The sequence below is a fragment of the Diabrotica virgifera genome, chromosome 10 (assembly GCF_917563875.1).
Source record: "Diabrotica virgifera virgifera chromosome 10, PGI_DIABVI_V3a".
Classification (NCBI taxonomy): Eukaryota; Metazoa; Arthropoda; class Insecta; order Coleoptera; family Chrysomelidae; genus Diabrotica; species Diabrotica virgifera.
In genome coordinates, this window is record NC_065452.1 from 16,127,971 (window position 1) to 16,144,450 (window position 16,480).

General features: G+C 32.4%; 1 protein-coding gene across 4 annotated transcripts in view; it reads left to right on the forward strand.

Annotated features, from left to right (window-relative positions):
* Positions 1-16,480, forward strand: part of LOC114333243 (plexin-A4) — a 933,823-nt gene that overhangs the window by 584,045 nt on the left and 333,298 nt on the right. The window lies entirely within an intron of this gene.

The window sequence follows — 16,480 nt, forward strand, 5'->3', positions numbered from 1 at the left end:
CAGTTCTTATTTATACTCATTAGTTTTGGATCAGTACCTAAACAAGGGAACTACATAGACCTGGATAATGCCTACCAAAAAAAAGTTGATTAATAGCTAGCTGAAAATTATTTGTTAATAGATTAACAGTGTCTAGTCAGACAAACTTTGATGTATGGGAACAGGGGAAGTATTAATTGTGGAATAAGTTAAAAATTTGGAACGTCAGACTTTGAAAACGTTCCATGCATTTTGTCGGACAGAACTTCCAATTGATTTGTTTCCATTTCATTACTCTCATGCAAAAATCAGACTGGTGTTTATCACCAACTGGGCATTTTAATGAGTGGAACGAGAAGAACATGTCAAATGACAGGAATCATGTTGGTTAGTAATATCAGTCTGATTTTTGCATGAGAGTTTAATGAAAGGGTAACAAATCAATTGGATGTTCTGTCTGACAAAATACACGGGAGTTTTAGTAATCTACGTTCCAAATTTTTAAACTGTTCCACAATTAAAACTTCCAGTGTTTGCGTACATCAAAGTTTGTCCGACTAGACACCGTTAAGCTATAGGGCTTTTCATTCACAGTCATTTGTTTCGAGCTTCTGTCATATGCCGTATAATCCGTGTATAGGGCTTTTCATCGATTGTCATTTGTTTCGAGCTTCTGTCATGTGTCATATTATATTAATATATCTACGTCATACGTCTTTGGTTTGTATCATTGGTATATGCCAATAACGTATGACGTAGATATATTAATATTATGTGACACATGACAGAAGCTCGAAACAAATGACTGTGAATGAAAAGCCCTATATTAATATTATATAACATATGACAGGAACTCGAAACAATTGATGAAAAGCAAATTTTCAGCTTGCTATTAATCAACTTTTTTTTGGTGCGTGGGATCCAGGCATAGCAGGGTAAGGGTGCACTCACTAAGGAGACCAAAGGATGGTATCCTCGCCTAGAACAGAGTATCCTACTACTCTTCATTTTCGTGAACGATCTCATTGCATTTAACATAATGCATCGGGCGATCCATGATATGGTAGGAGGGATACCAGGGAGCGAGGGTCGGCGCCTCGTTGTGAGCACAACTTTACATTCCCTGGTACTTACTGTATCCTGATGATGTAGTGTTAGTAGGAAATAGTCAAAGCTACTTAGAACAAAAACAAAAATTCATTTTATGATATAATATATTGAAGTACTAAACAACTATAAAATCACTTAAAAATTAAACACTAAACCAATTAAACTAAATATCAAATACAAGTCTATCACACAAACAACTTGGTTTCACAAATAAAAATAACAATATTTATTAATATTTTAATATAACATAAACATTTTCACATAACCAAACTAAACGGCAAGTAGTTTTTGTTTAGAAAAGTTTAAAATTACGTTTACGCGTGCGTTTACCTAAAAGAAATTACATACGAAGGTAGGCAACCCCTTGGATATCATTGATACAGCATACCGATTTTACACACAAGATTACAGCCTGTAATTCGAGTTTACCGTACGTAATCGGTTTACGTAAATGATACAGCATAGCCCCCAATGTCGCTGTAATAAAACTGTTGCTACAGGTAAATTGTCACTGTATACCGGGTGTGCCAATCAAACTGTATTTTTTCTTACAAACAACTCAAGCTCAGGTTTTCTTAAAATTCTGTTTTTGATTCATTCGCTTATGTTGGATAATAAAAAAGTTAGGTATACTTTACCAACTAGCCATGTTCTTCATCAATACAGAGTGTTTCTAAATAAGTGCGACAAACTTTAAGGGGTAATTCTGGATGAAAAAATAATGACAGTTTGCTTCATAAATATATGTCCGCAAATGCTTCGTTTCCGAGATAAGGGATGTTGAAATTTTTGTTACAAAATGCCGATTTATTTATTGCTCTAAAACCGGTTGAGATATACAAATGAAATTTGGTAGGTTTTAAGAGGTAGCTATTGCGCATTTTTTGGCATACAATTAAGAATTTTATATTCTCCATTGGCGTGCATACGGGTCAAATTACCCTTATGCACGCCAATGGTGAATATAAAATTCTTAATTGTATGTCAAAAAATGAGCGATAATGCCCCTACCTATTAAAACCCACCAAATTTCAAATCATACCCCCACCCCCACCCCCTTAAAGAAAACGTCTTTAAGGAAGTGTATCATTTGTTGCTTTTAATGAAATAACAATATTACAAAGTAAGCCGATGTACGCCATTCAGTTAACTTAAAGAAAACTACAAATTACAACATATGCTTTTCCACGTGGTATAGGTACCAATTGACACCAGAAAGTCAGTTTTCTGACTTCTCTAATACAGGGTGTTTCAAAAAGGTATGTCATAAATTAAATCACGCATTCCGGGGACAAAAATAAATTGATTGAATCCAACTTACCTTAGTACAAAAGTGTACACAAAAAAAGTTACAGCCCTTTGAAGTTACAAAATGAAAATCGATTTTTTTTTTCACATATCGAAATCTCTAGAGATTTTTCATTGAAACTGGACATGTGGCATTCTTATGGCAGCAACATCTTAAAAAAATTAAAGTGAAATTTGTGCACCCCATAATTTTATGGGGGTTTTGCTCCCTTAAACCCCCCCAAACTTTTGTGTACGTTCCAATTAAATTATTATTGTGGCACCATTAGTTAAACACAATGTTTTTAAACCTTTTTTGCCTCTTAGTACTTTTTCGATAAGCCAGTGTTTATCGAGATATCTTGAATATTTGTCGAATCCACCACATATTTGTAATATATGGTTAAGTACCTATGATATACCTGTTAATAATCTGAAAATTTATTTATAATTTACATTTTTAGGTATGTTTTGAAGAAGAAGCCACATCTCGATAAAAGGTGACTTATCAAAAAAGGTCAAAACGGCAAACAGGTGTATGTTCTCAAAAAACTTTTGATAGTGTGTAAAAAAAATTTTTTTTTTATTATCAGCTAAGTACTTTCAACACATAAAGTGCCATCATCAGAGCTTCGTCCTGTTATAAAACGTTCATAGAAGAGCAATTGCTAAACGACACAATAAAAAACATGGATACTGGGCAAAAGCCACAGATATCGGGTATAACAACCCCTTAAAATGAATAAATCACATCTAAATTCTTTTTTAAATTAAAAAGACAACATGGCTGAGTCAAACCATTTTGAGCCCACGTGAACAGCTCAGCTGAGGAAGACGTGAGCCCACGTGAGCTGTTCACGTGGGCTCAAAATGGTTTGACTCAGCCATGTTGTCTTTTTAATTTAAAAAAGAATTTAGATGTGATTTATTCATTTTAAGGGGTTGTTATACCCGATATCTGTGGCTTTTGCCCAGTATCCATGTTTTTTATTGTGTCGTTTAGCAATTGCTCTTCTATGAAGGTTTTATAACAGGACGAAGCTCTGATGATGGCACGTTATGTGTTGAAAGTACTTAGCTGATAATAAAAAATTTTTACACACTATCAAAAGTTTTTTGAGAACATACACCTGTTTGCCGTTTTGACCTATTTAGAAGTGTGTACAAGTCTTGCAGTCTTTTCCAATTCAATTTATCAAAAAAAGACTAAGAGGCAAAAAAGTTTTAAAAACACTGTGTTTACCTAATGGTACCACAATAATAGTTTAATTGGAACGTACACGAACATTTGGGGGGTTTAAAGGAACAAAACCCCAATATAATTTTTATGTAAACATATAAAAAAAGAAGCCGCATCTCGATAAAAATTTGCTTATCGAAAGAAAAAATATTAAGAGGCAAAAAAGTTTTAAAAACGTTGTGTTTAACTAATGGTACCACAATAATGAATTAATTGGAACGTACACAAAAGTTTGGGGAGGTTTGAGGGAACAAAACCCCCATAAACTTTTTATGGGGTGGACAAATTTCACTATAATTTTGTTTTAAGATGTTCCTGCCGTAAGATTCATACATGTCCATTTTCAATAAAAAATCTCCAATAGTTTTCGATGTATTAAAAAAAATCGATTTTCATTTTGTAACTTCAAAGGGCTGTAACTTTTTTTGTGTACACTTTTGTACTAAGGTAAGTAGGATTCAATCAATTTATTTTTGTCCCCGGAATGCGTGATTTAATTTATGACATACCTTTTTGAAACACCCTGTATATTTATAGGATGGCAGCGTAATACAGAGGGTTTGCTGCTGCAGATAAACGCATTAGACAACGTCTGACGAGTAAGGTTAATGAACGTCAGTTACGAGTATAATATACTTCCTCTTTCTCATAATCCTTAGTGCCCTTCAGGGCGTTGGATGTAGGGTTCCGCCTCTTATCCATTTCTTCCATGCACTTCTATTGGTAGCCAGGTTCTTCACTTATAGTCATGCCTCTCTTTTCACATCTGGTTTTGGTCCATCCATGTCTTCCTTGGCCTTCCCTTTTTTCTTTCATTTCCCATTTTGGCTTTGTGTACCTTCTTTGTTAGTCTCTTTTCCTCCATTTGCTCTATGTGACCTAAGTTCAATTGTTTGTTTTCGATCTTCCTCATTATCGGTTCTTGCTCCGGCTCTCTCCTTATTATCTTCATTTCTAAATCTGTCAAATTTCGCAACTCCAGTTATTTCATCTCAGTCACGCGTATTATTGATTCATGTTTTTTGCACAATCCATGTTTCCGCCCCATATGTCATTTTCGAATTAACTATGCTGTTATAATAAATAGTCTTGAGTTTAGTTTTATTATCTATTTCTGATTTCCCCAAAAATTGTATTATTTAATGAGGAACACACGTTAGTACCATCTGAATGGAATAGAGCCAAAACAATTCTTCTTCACAAAAAAAGGAGAAAAAACTGATCTGGAAAATTACCGACCAATCAGTCTGTTAAACCATCTTTATAAACTTTTCACGAGAGTAATCACCATAAGATTAGACAAGAAATTAGACCTATATCAAAGTAGAGAACAAGCTGGATTCAGAGCAAACTTTGGAGCCAACGATCACCTCCAAACAATAAAACAACTCATCGAAAAATCCATAGAATATAACAAGCCCTTAGTTTTAGCATTCGTAGATTTCCACAAAGCATTCGACTCAGTAGAACTCGACAGTGTTATAGAAGCACTAAACGAGAGCCGCATTGATAGCCGATATTCGAGGCTAATATGTAATATGTATATACAGGGTGTTTCATTAATAATTGTCCATATAGTAACTGGAGAAACCTTAGCACAAAATACGAAGATTTAACCTAAAACACTTAAATAAAATGTGGTTCCTTACAGAGTTACAGGGTGTTTTATCTAAAAATTTAAAAATTATTTTTGCTCAGAATTTTAAAACTATTCGACGTATCCTTTTCATACTTGGCAGGAAGTATAGGTATTGTACAAACTACTAAACTATGTTAAACAAACGTTTCTGGCTATTACCAGAGGCGTACGACGAGGGAAAGTTAAAGGTTGACCCTTTCCAAATTCTACGCCACTGGCGGAATTGCTATTTTAGTTCAATTTTTCTATTCTCCAATACTTTCTATGAAAATAATATACCCTTCATTCGTAACGATAAAATCATTAATTTTCGAGATATTTGAAGTTAAAAATGAAACGACACGGTTATTTTGATTAATGTATTGTGTCGCTTCATTTTTAATTTCAAATATCTCGAAAACTAATCATTTTATCGTTACGAATGACCAGTGTATTATTTACATAAAAAGTATTGGAAAATCAAAATATTACACTAAAATAGCAATTTCGTCAGTGGCGTAGAATTTGGGAAGGGTCAACCAGCCACTATCCCCTGTCGTACGCCTCTGGAAGTAACTAGAAACGTTTGTTTATCTTAATTTAGTAAGGTGTACAGTACCTACACTTTCTGCCAAGTATGATAAGGAAACGTCAATTGGTTTTAAAGTACTGGGTACAAATAATTTTTAAATTTTAATCATATGAATCATATCGTAAATTAATCAAAATATCTGTTCCGTTTCATATTTAACTTCAAATATAAGTATTGGAGAATTTAAAAATGGAACTAAAATAGTAATTTCTCCAGTGGCGTAGAATTTGAGAAGGGTCAACCATTCACTATCCCCTCTCGTACTCCTCTGGTAGTAGCTATAAACGTTTGTTTAACATAATTTAGTAGGGTGTATAGTACTCGCACTTTTTGCCAAGTATGAAAAGGATACGTCGAGTAGTTTTAAAATGCTGAGCAAACATAATTTTTAAATTTTTAGATAAAACGCCATGTAACCCAGTAAGTAACCACATTTTATTTAAGCATTTTAGGTTAAATCTTCGTATTTTGTGCTAAGGTTTCTCTAGTTACTATACGGACAATTATTAATGAAACACCCTGTATATAAAAATGCGACCAGCTCGATACAACTACACGCTAACAGCAACCAAATAAAAATCCAAAGAGGTATCCGTCAAGGGGATACGTTGTCACCTAAACTTTTCATATTGGCTCTAGAAAAAGCGATCAAAACCCTCGAATTGGGTTACAAAGGAATAAATGTGGACGGAGAGATGCTACACCACCTAAGCTACGCAGACGATATAGTTCTGATTGCAGACGATTTGGGACAAATAAAGAAAATGTTGGAAGAACTTAGTACAGCATGTCATAAAATAGGCTTAAAAATGAATACAGTAGAACCCCGCAAATACGAACTAATTGGGGGGACAGCCTGTTCGGATTCCGAAAAGTTCGGATTATCCGAAAGTTAGCCTAAGAAGCTAAGGAAGATGATTTTTAAAAGATATGGTCTACCACCGATCCCTTTATGAAACTTTATCCGCAAGTTTATGCCTCCAATCCTCCAATATTCTAAAGCTGAAAAATCTTTAGATCACTGAAATATTAAATCGCTAACGCCAGTAGTTTTGCTTCGTCACGGGACATGGGAATTCGACCATGTAAATGATTCATTTAATTTGTAATCTGGATATTGATTACACTATGTTTCTCATGTTTCTTATCTTTTTAAATGTTTTCGTTCATAGTATACCATGGGAAATGCGTATTATGCACATTCCTTTATTGATTGTGTTTAAGTTTTTATAAGTATGTACTATGTGTATTTATTTTTAATAAATTTCACATGTCCAAATTCCTATTAATTTTACATTGTTAAATTTTCTGGTTCTCTGTACATATAATAAACATGTTTTTAAATTTTTATTTTGAATTTTTAGAATTTTTTTCACTTTCCGTTGGTTCGGTTTGCCGAAAGTTCGGATTTGCGGGGTTCGGATTTGCGTTGCGGGGTTCTACTGTATAACAAAAACAAAATATATGACGAACTTAGTACCAAGTAAACACCTTGAAATACAAAATGAACAAATAGAACTGGTAGATAAATATATATATCTGGGTCACGAAATTAAGATAGGTAAGGACAATCAAACAACCGAAGTATCCAGAAGAATAATACAAGGATGGGCAGCATACGGAGCTCTTCGGAACATTTTTAAGAGTGACATTCCAACTAACATGAAGAAAAAAATTTTCGACCAATGCGTGCTACCGGTGATGACCTATAGTGCAGAAACATTATCGCTCACAAAGAAAAACGCACAAAAACTAAGAGTAGCGCAGAGAAGAATAGAGTGATCAATGATAGGGGCCACTCTGCGAGACAGGATTAGAAACGAAGATCTACGAGCTAAGACCAAAGTCATAGACGTCATTGAAAGAAGTTATAACTTGAAATGGAAATGGGCTGGACACGTTGCAAGAATGAAGGACGGAAGAAGGACTCGTAAACTGGTTGAATGGAGACCAAGAGCCGATAAAAGTAGCAGAGGAAGACCACCAACACGATGGCAAGATGACTTACGAAGGACAACAAAAAACTGGATACAGAAAGCACAAGATAGAACACTTTGGAGACAAACAGGGGAGGCCTATATCCAGCAGTGGATTGAGAGAGGCTGATGATGATGACACGTTAGTAGCCTTCTTCTGTTTATTACTTGCCATGTCCGTTTTGGGTGAAGTCGAGTTCGCTCCGCTTCGTTCAGGTATATTTTAGAAGGGTACGAATTGGCTCCCGCATGAATGCGGGTAGGCTCTCATATAATCGCGGAAACATTAGACATTGTTGCCAAATCGTGTAATATTTATACTGCTTAGGAAATTTACATAGTGATATAGACTTTTTATAGGAAAATTATACTTTTAGACAAATACTTTTAGAGTTTGTTTTAGTTCAACATTGGCATATGTGGCAATTTCAACACAAATTATCGATGTCGGCCGGTATGCGCTCGACCGTTTTGCGCTCTTACCTGAAATAGGCTGGTTTGCGCTCTACACTCTAATACCCGAAAGTTAAGTTAGGACCGAAGGGTTAGGTCTTCCTCCTTTCCCATAGATATTTCTAGGAAGGTACCTGTTTCTAACAAAAAGAGAAAATTTGAAAGAAGTGACAACGCTGGGTGATATTTTCGACATGTTTAGGTAAAATAAATTTTGTCTATGGGAGCCAATTCGGACTCTACCTTTTTTAGTTCAGGTAAAATTCTTACCATTGCACAGTGGTTCCAAATGCCGAAAACGTGGTCATGAACCTTTAAAAGCGTTTATTGTTCATGCACTTCGGAATTATTTTCGTTTTTAAGGGTTTTTGGCATCGCTGATTACGAATGGCAAACAAAATGGCGGATTCAACATGACGGAAAGAAATCGAAAATATCAATCAAAACGCAATTTTTTTTTATTAAATTTGGTAGTTTAAGGTCCCTGATTACAAATCTAACATTACTTTTTTTAAAAACAAAATGGTGGATCCAATATGGCCGAAATAAATTCGAAAATTTTATTTTAAACGCATATTTTTTTAAAATTTTATATTATAAGGGTATTTTAAAATTGATGATTACCAATACATTTTGTTTATGAAGTACAGTATCCAGAAACTATTACTTATGTACAACCGCCCAAACATACTCAACAATCGCCAGAATCATGTAATATGCCTCATTTCCCACTTTTATATTCAAACAACTGCCAGCAATGCATAGGCAGTTATAGGCAGCTAAATAAAAGTGATTCTGTATCTTCTTACTATATACTTTAAGATTAATAAAAATTAGTCGCAGAATTATGCAGAATTTTGTACTTTTTGAATGTATCTTTATTAAAGTTTAATTATTTCAAGTATATCTTCACTATTTATGCATTAACAAATTTAAGATATTTATTGTTACTAAATCTTAATTTAACTTACATCTTACATTACTACATACTTGAAAAAGAAGAATCTGCTTTACACCGATAAAATTGATAAACCATAAATCGTTTTACAGCGTTTTCAATATAAGCGATCTTTTCAGTTTCTCTGCCGGCCAAAATACTCTCGTACATGGCTCACTTGTTCCTGAGCTATGAGCCACAATATATCCAGTCTGATCCTTATACGTGCGTATTACGACTCTACGATAGTATGAGAAAACAAATGTAAACATGAAAATCCCTAGATAGGGACATTTTTCTTCGTCTCATGACCACGTTTTCAGCATTTGGAACCACTGTGCATTGGGAGCGAACTCAACCCCGTCCTCCGTTTTCCCATCATCTATTTGCCAAATATTCAAAAGTATATACTTGCTCTATTACTTGTTACTTTACTAATTGGTATTCCTTTCTCTTTTCTCTTCATTTATTATCATAAGTTTTGTTTCATTGAGATTCATTTCCATTTTTAAATTCTGTATCTCTGTTGGCCAAATGTCGTATTAGTTTTTGCATTTTCTCTACTATTTCTGTGATTAAAACTATAGTTAGTCGTTATTGCAGATAAGTTTTTGTATCTGCTAGGTATATTATACTGAGGTTTCTTGTTTGGTCTCTTGTAAGAGAGGACTTAGTCCATCTCCTTGTTCAATTCCCTTATCCCATTTAAACGTGCCTGATTTTTTCCCATTTAAACGTCAAAATAAACCTATTTTAAACAAAAATTGTGGCTTATTCTCAACTAAAATAGTAAATTGTTAAAGAAAACGTCTGTAAGGAAGTGTATCATCTGTTGTTTTTAATGAAATAACTATTACAAAGTAAGCCGATGTACGCCATTCAGTTAACTTAAAGGAAACTACAAATTGCAACATATGCTTTTCCACGTGGTATACTAATTGACACCAGAAAGTCAGATTTCTGACTTCCCTAATATATTTATAGGATAGCAGCGTAATACAGAGGGTTTGCTGCTGCAGATAAACGCATTAGACAACGTCTGACGAGTTAGGGTTAATGAACATCAGTTACGAGTATAATATACAAAACAGATAATTTGAAAAGTCAAATCGGGTCTGGAGCTTTAGGTGCAAATTTAATGAGATTATTGTGATGTATCAACACATGACAACAAAAACGTGGTTATTAGTTCGCGATGTAAACGCTGATCTATCCAATAAATATTATTTATTCAGGGGAACCAGAGCCGGCTTCATACAATTTTTGTTTACAGTATTTATTGTTAATTTACTATTTTAGTCGGGAATAAGCCACAATATTAGTTTAAAATTAAATTTATTTGACATTTTGGTTTCCATTTCGGAAATCGTTATCAAAATACAAAAAAATCTGACTTCTGTAATATATTTATAGGCAGAGTGAAAGTGGTTTTATCTCCATTATTTGCTAATATTTTTATGGAAGATTTTGAAACAAATATCATTTCTAAACAAAATTTAAAACCCACAGTATGGTGGAGATATGTAGATGATGTGTTCTCAATATGGCCTCATGGATCAGAGTTGTTCCAAGACCAAGGGTTAGACAAAACGTAACAATTAATGAATACAATTTTTGAAGTCGTCAAAGAATTTAAGTACCTGGGAGCGATCATAACATCTGAAAATAAATATGAAAAGGACGTGGCAGCCAGGATCATTGCAGGAAACAGGGCATATTACTCATTAACGACCCTACTTAAATCAAAAATACTCTCAAGACCGGCAAAAATATGAGTATGTAAGACAATAATTCGTCCCACAATAACGTATGGAAGCGAAACATGGACTCTGAATCAGCGGGAAACGACAAAATTACTGGTACTTGAAAGAAATATACTGCGGAAATATAAGAGAAGAAATAATACAAGAATACCAAATAGAAGAAGAAAGAGAAATAGAGGAATTCACAGAAGAAGAAGTATATGAAAGTATGAGAGAAATGAAAAGAAAGAAGGCACATGGACCGGATAATATTCATGTTGAAATACTTCAAGCATTGTCGGAACAAATAATTCCAGTACTAACATCATTATATAATGAATGTCTTAGACAAAGAAGGTTTCCCAATAATTTTAAACAAGCAGAAGTTATAATAATACATAAAGGGGAAGATAAAGTTCCTGCCTTACCGAAATCATATAGACCGGTATGTTTATTGAATACAATGGGAAAATTACAAGAAAAATTACTATGTAAAAAATTAAATCAAATAAGAACAGAAATTGGATTTCATCCTGGTCAGTATGGTTTTAGGAAAGGTAGATCAACAGAAGATGCAATAAATAAAGTATTTGAAATAGTAAATGAAAGCATAAAAAAGTATGTTTTAATGATCTTTATAGACGTGTCTGGGGCTTTTGACAATCTTTGGTGGCCGTCATTCTTTGAAAGACTTCGAAGAATGAGATGTCCAAAGAATCTGTACGGAAGTCTCAGAAACTACTGTCAAGACCGATATGCAAGCCTAAGCTGTCCAACAGGAAAAAAGACAAAACATATCACAAAAGGATGTCCACAAGGATCAGTATGTGGACCTATGTTCTGGGATGTAATGTTAGAGGAACTGTTGGAACAATTGACTATAGATCCTGAAGTGCTTGGAAGCATAGCATATGCAGATGATTTGTTGTTGGTCATAGATGCAAACTCAAGAAGAGAATTAGAAAATAAATCAAATGAAGTATTAATAAGAGTAAATGATTGAATGAATAAAGTAAAATTAACAATATCAGATTCAAAAACAACATATAGTTTAATAAAAGGAAATTTAGAAAGAGATCCAATTATAAAAATTAGAGGGAAAACAATAAAGAGAAAAATGGAAACAAGATATTTAGGTATTACAATAGACGAACAAAAATTATTTACAAAACACATGAGTTGTGTCTGTGAAAAGGCAACAACGATCATGCATAGCATTGCTAGTATAGCACAGAAGGAATATAGAATTTCGTTCCGATAGATGGGAATATACCTAAGTACAATACTTGCATCAATTGTAGGGTACGGTTCAAGTGTATGGGCACATAGATTAATAAATAAAAAAAATTCAGAAAAATTAAATAGAGCTCAGAGAGGATTTCTTGTAAGAATGACGGGAGCATTTGGAACAACTGCAACACAAGCACTCACAGTTTTAACTGGAGTAATGCCAATGCATTTAGAAACACAAAAAAGAGCATGTAATTATTGGCTAAAAAAAGAAAAATATGAAAAAATAATACAAATAATAGGATTAGATATAAGAAATAAAAGAGAATTAAAAGAAATAATAAATAGAAAAAGACAAAATGAATGGGAAAATTCAACAAAATCTAGACGTTTATACAATTTTATACCGATATTAGAAAACATTCCAAATTATTTTAATCCAAAACAAGGTTTAGTACACTTTTTAACAGGACATGGACCGTACCCACCATATTTGGAAAGATTTAACTTAAAAGATGATGCATATTGTGAATGTGGAGAACTAGGTACACCAGAACATATAGTGTTACATTGTGAAAATACTATAGAAAATGAAGAACATAGAGAAATGAGAAGAAGATTAGAAAGAATTGAAATAAGAGATATATTACAAAATGAAGAATATTTTGGAATATTAAACAATCTAACAGAAATAATATCTAAAAAACAACAAGAAATCTATAATAATAGAAGAAGACAACAAATAATCCAACCCTGATGAAGTTGAGTAAGATAAAGTTAAAATAAATAAAATAAAATATAAATTCAAAAATAGATATTTACAGTTATAATAATAATAATTCAATATAAAATAAATAAATAAAAATAATAATTCAATAAATAATTCATTAAATAAAAAAAAACTACCAACTCTCTTCTGAAAATAGAGGGACTGTCTTTATAACTTAGAAGAGAGTTGATAGTACCAAAAATATTTTAACAAATGTATATTGTTTATTTAAATTTGTTAAATGTATTTGTTAAATGTAATTAATAGATTATGGCAAATTATTAATTGTAAAAATAGATTTAGTAGTTTAGTAAAAAATGTAAAAATATAAAAAAAAAATATCTGTAATCCCATCAGGAAAAAACGACCTGGATTAGTCACTAGAGGCCAGGTCATGTGTGTAAACAATAAATAAATAAATAAATGTAAACCTGTGTTATTCAACATCACTTTCTTGGAATCGCCCTCGACCAGATTTATCGAGGCTTCCTTGTTTATCCTTTGGGATAAACAATTGACAAGTCAACACATAACATATAATTAACATCCATATTTGACCACGTTTTTTATGATAATATTTTCTTATTATGATTGAGCAATATACATATTTGGCTTGGACAGTGTTTGTTGTGCTATCTCAAAGCTGAGATAAATGTAACGACTTTGTTTAGTGTTGAACATACCAGTGACAAATCGATCGAGAATCTGAGATAAATTGAACGACTCATTTAATGTTATATCTAACAGTGACACATCGATGAATAATCCAGAACAACCATACTGCCAGAATATTAAAGTTTATAATGTTTTGTAATTATAAATAAAAACCTAATGATTCTGTAGAAAAAATACTTTTCATAGACGTTGAGAAGAAGTTGTTAGTCTGAAAAGGAACTCAATCCTTCCATGCAGAAGTTGTTAACGAAGGAATTCGTTCGAGCTTCGGGGGAACTTGGGAAAATCGTTACTTCGGGATTTGGCATTGAAAAGTTCTTTTTGTTGGAAGTAACACGATGTTTGATTATCTGAAGTGCAGGACCTGCTTTTTATTTGTATAAAACGAAATGCTTTATACAGAATGCTTTTATATGATTATAATATATACAGAGTGAGTTTTATGTACGGAAACCCTCAATTATCTCGGAAACGGCTTGCACGATTTTTATAGATTTTAGTGCAGCCAGGGGCGTAACAGAGGGCCCCGCAGCATGAAGCTTGCGGGGGGGCCCCAATCGCATAAGGGCCCCATTTGTCATCTGATATTATGTAAAAATTTGTTATTGTTATATTATTTTTACGTTGTCTCTTGTCTGTTTAAATTTAAAAACGTAAAAATTTCTAACTAGACGTATTTGCCAAGTGAATCATCTCATAATATCTAGAAACTTAATCCCTTCCGGCCTACCGAAATTTTATGGCAGCGACAATAAACTATATAATGCTTTGTACGTGACTATTGAAAGATATTAGAATTGCAATTTGCCGAATTTAAGAACAATATTTTTAAATCTAAAAATGGGTTTTTTTTTGTCTCTATTCTTTACCTACTTTTAGTATTTTGATAGAATATCATCGCCAGTAATTTCATATTGGTTGTTTGCATTGAATGTTATTTATGTTTGTGTTGTTTTACGGTTATAGTTGCATCAGTTTGGTACGCATTTATTTAACAATTATTGACGACTTTTCTTGTGTAATCATTGGACAATCTCTCAACAGATAAACGGTAAGATAAGGAAATTATAACACTTACGCTTTAGAGAAGTCAGTGTAGAAAAACTTGCATTGTTTCGGTGTCGAAAAAATCAAACAAGATTATATTTTTCTAAAACATTTTTTGTTAGTTTATATATCTTATCTTAAAGTGAAAAGTTCTACTCACAGATGCCTCTAATTGTTTATTAATTCTTTAAACAATAAAACTGTTTTATATTAAATAATTTTAAAAGATATCGGTTAATTCATCATTTTACTTTGTTCAAAAATGTTTCTATTTGCTTTTTGATTATGCTGAATTCGAATATCTCATTAAATCAGGGCCTTAAGTACGATGTTGGGGGCCCCGGGGCAAACGTGATCTGAGGGCCCCCTACCGGGGGTCTGGGGTTAATCACCCAGCAGAAGGAGTCCGGGAAAATTGATATTTAACCACTTGAAAACGCATTTTAATGTACTCCATGACTGAAGTTTCCGGTACCTACCTACATATTGCTATTTTAGTTGACCAACACAAAAAAAATTAACATCAATATAACATATTTTCTGTTTTCATAAAAAATATACTACATATAATGTTACTTACATTCTTCGGCTATAATGTAGGTTATATAGTATGTCTGCGTGGCTTCGAACCATATGGGAAACATTTTTATTATCAATTTTACGAAAAAAGTTATTCATCATGAAATGCTCTGAATGGTCTTAAATCTGAGATACAAAATAAACCAGATAAACCATCAGATATCAAAGCTTATCAATTTTATACGAGGTAAGTCAAAAAATAGGAATTTAACTCAAGGATAAAGTATTTTTATATTTAACAATATGTATACGATTTTAATTTTAATACATCCTTGTAAATAAAAAATTAATTTTTCCAAATATTTCTCAAATTACCGATAACCAACATCATTTTATTACAAATTATAATAACTATTTTATTATTAATTTTTTAATTTTACGAAAAAATTATTTATAAAATTCTTATCAGATTCTTTATAAAAAGCTCTGCATTATCTCAAAACGAAGATTCAATCGTAATATATCACATTTTACCAACTTTATACGAGGTATGTCGAAAAATATGAATTTCTCTCTAAGAGTTAAGTACCTTTATAGTTCACAATATTTCAATTGGAATGATATAATTGCATATTTAAACATAGTTTTTAATTGCGAACAACTTTTTATAATAAAATTTGTCAATATTGTAAAATATAAAGGTGGTATAGGTACTATTGAGCGAAATTAATATTTTTTGATATACCTCGTATAAAATCAATAAAATTTAATATCTGATTATTGCAACTTTAGTTTTATACCATTCAGAGTATTTTATGAAGAATAACTTTTTTTTCGTAATATAGATATGTGAATAAAAAGTTTCCCATAGGTTCCAAGCTACGCAAACACACTGTATAAGAAATCAAGAAAGAATTGTTTTAACATTTACTATTTTTAAAGCTGGTTATTAAATGTATTGTAGGTAAGTTGTACAGAAAACAACAAAAGAAGTTGTTTATTTGGAATGGGTCTGTATACCAATAAAGATGAGAAATATAAGTTGTTATGAACAGTGAATGATAAGGCTAACACAAAAAAGTTTTTGTTAAATAAGTCGTATTTAGTAATTGTTTAACGCGGGAGCAGTCGCGCTCACTTCTGTCACGTAAGCAATCGCGCGTAGAACAAAATCTAACAATACGAATTTAAAACAAAGTTCAATTTTATAATATTTTGTTTGCTTGTTATGTTAAAAATATCTATTTACAATTTTAAAACTAATTGGTTCCCATCAAAGCCATAAATTCCACAAAAAAAAAAAATA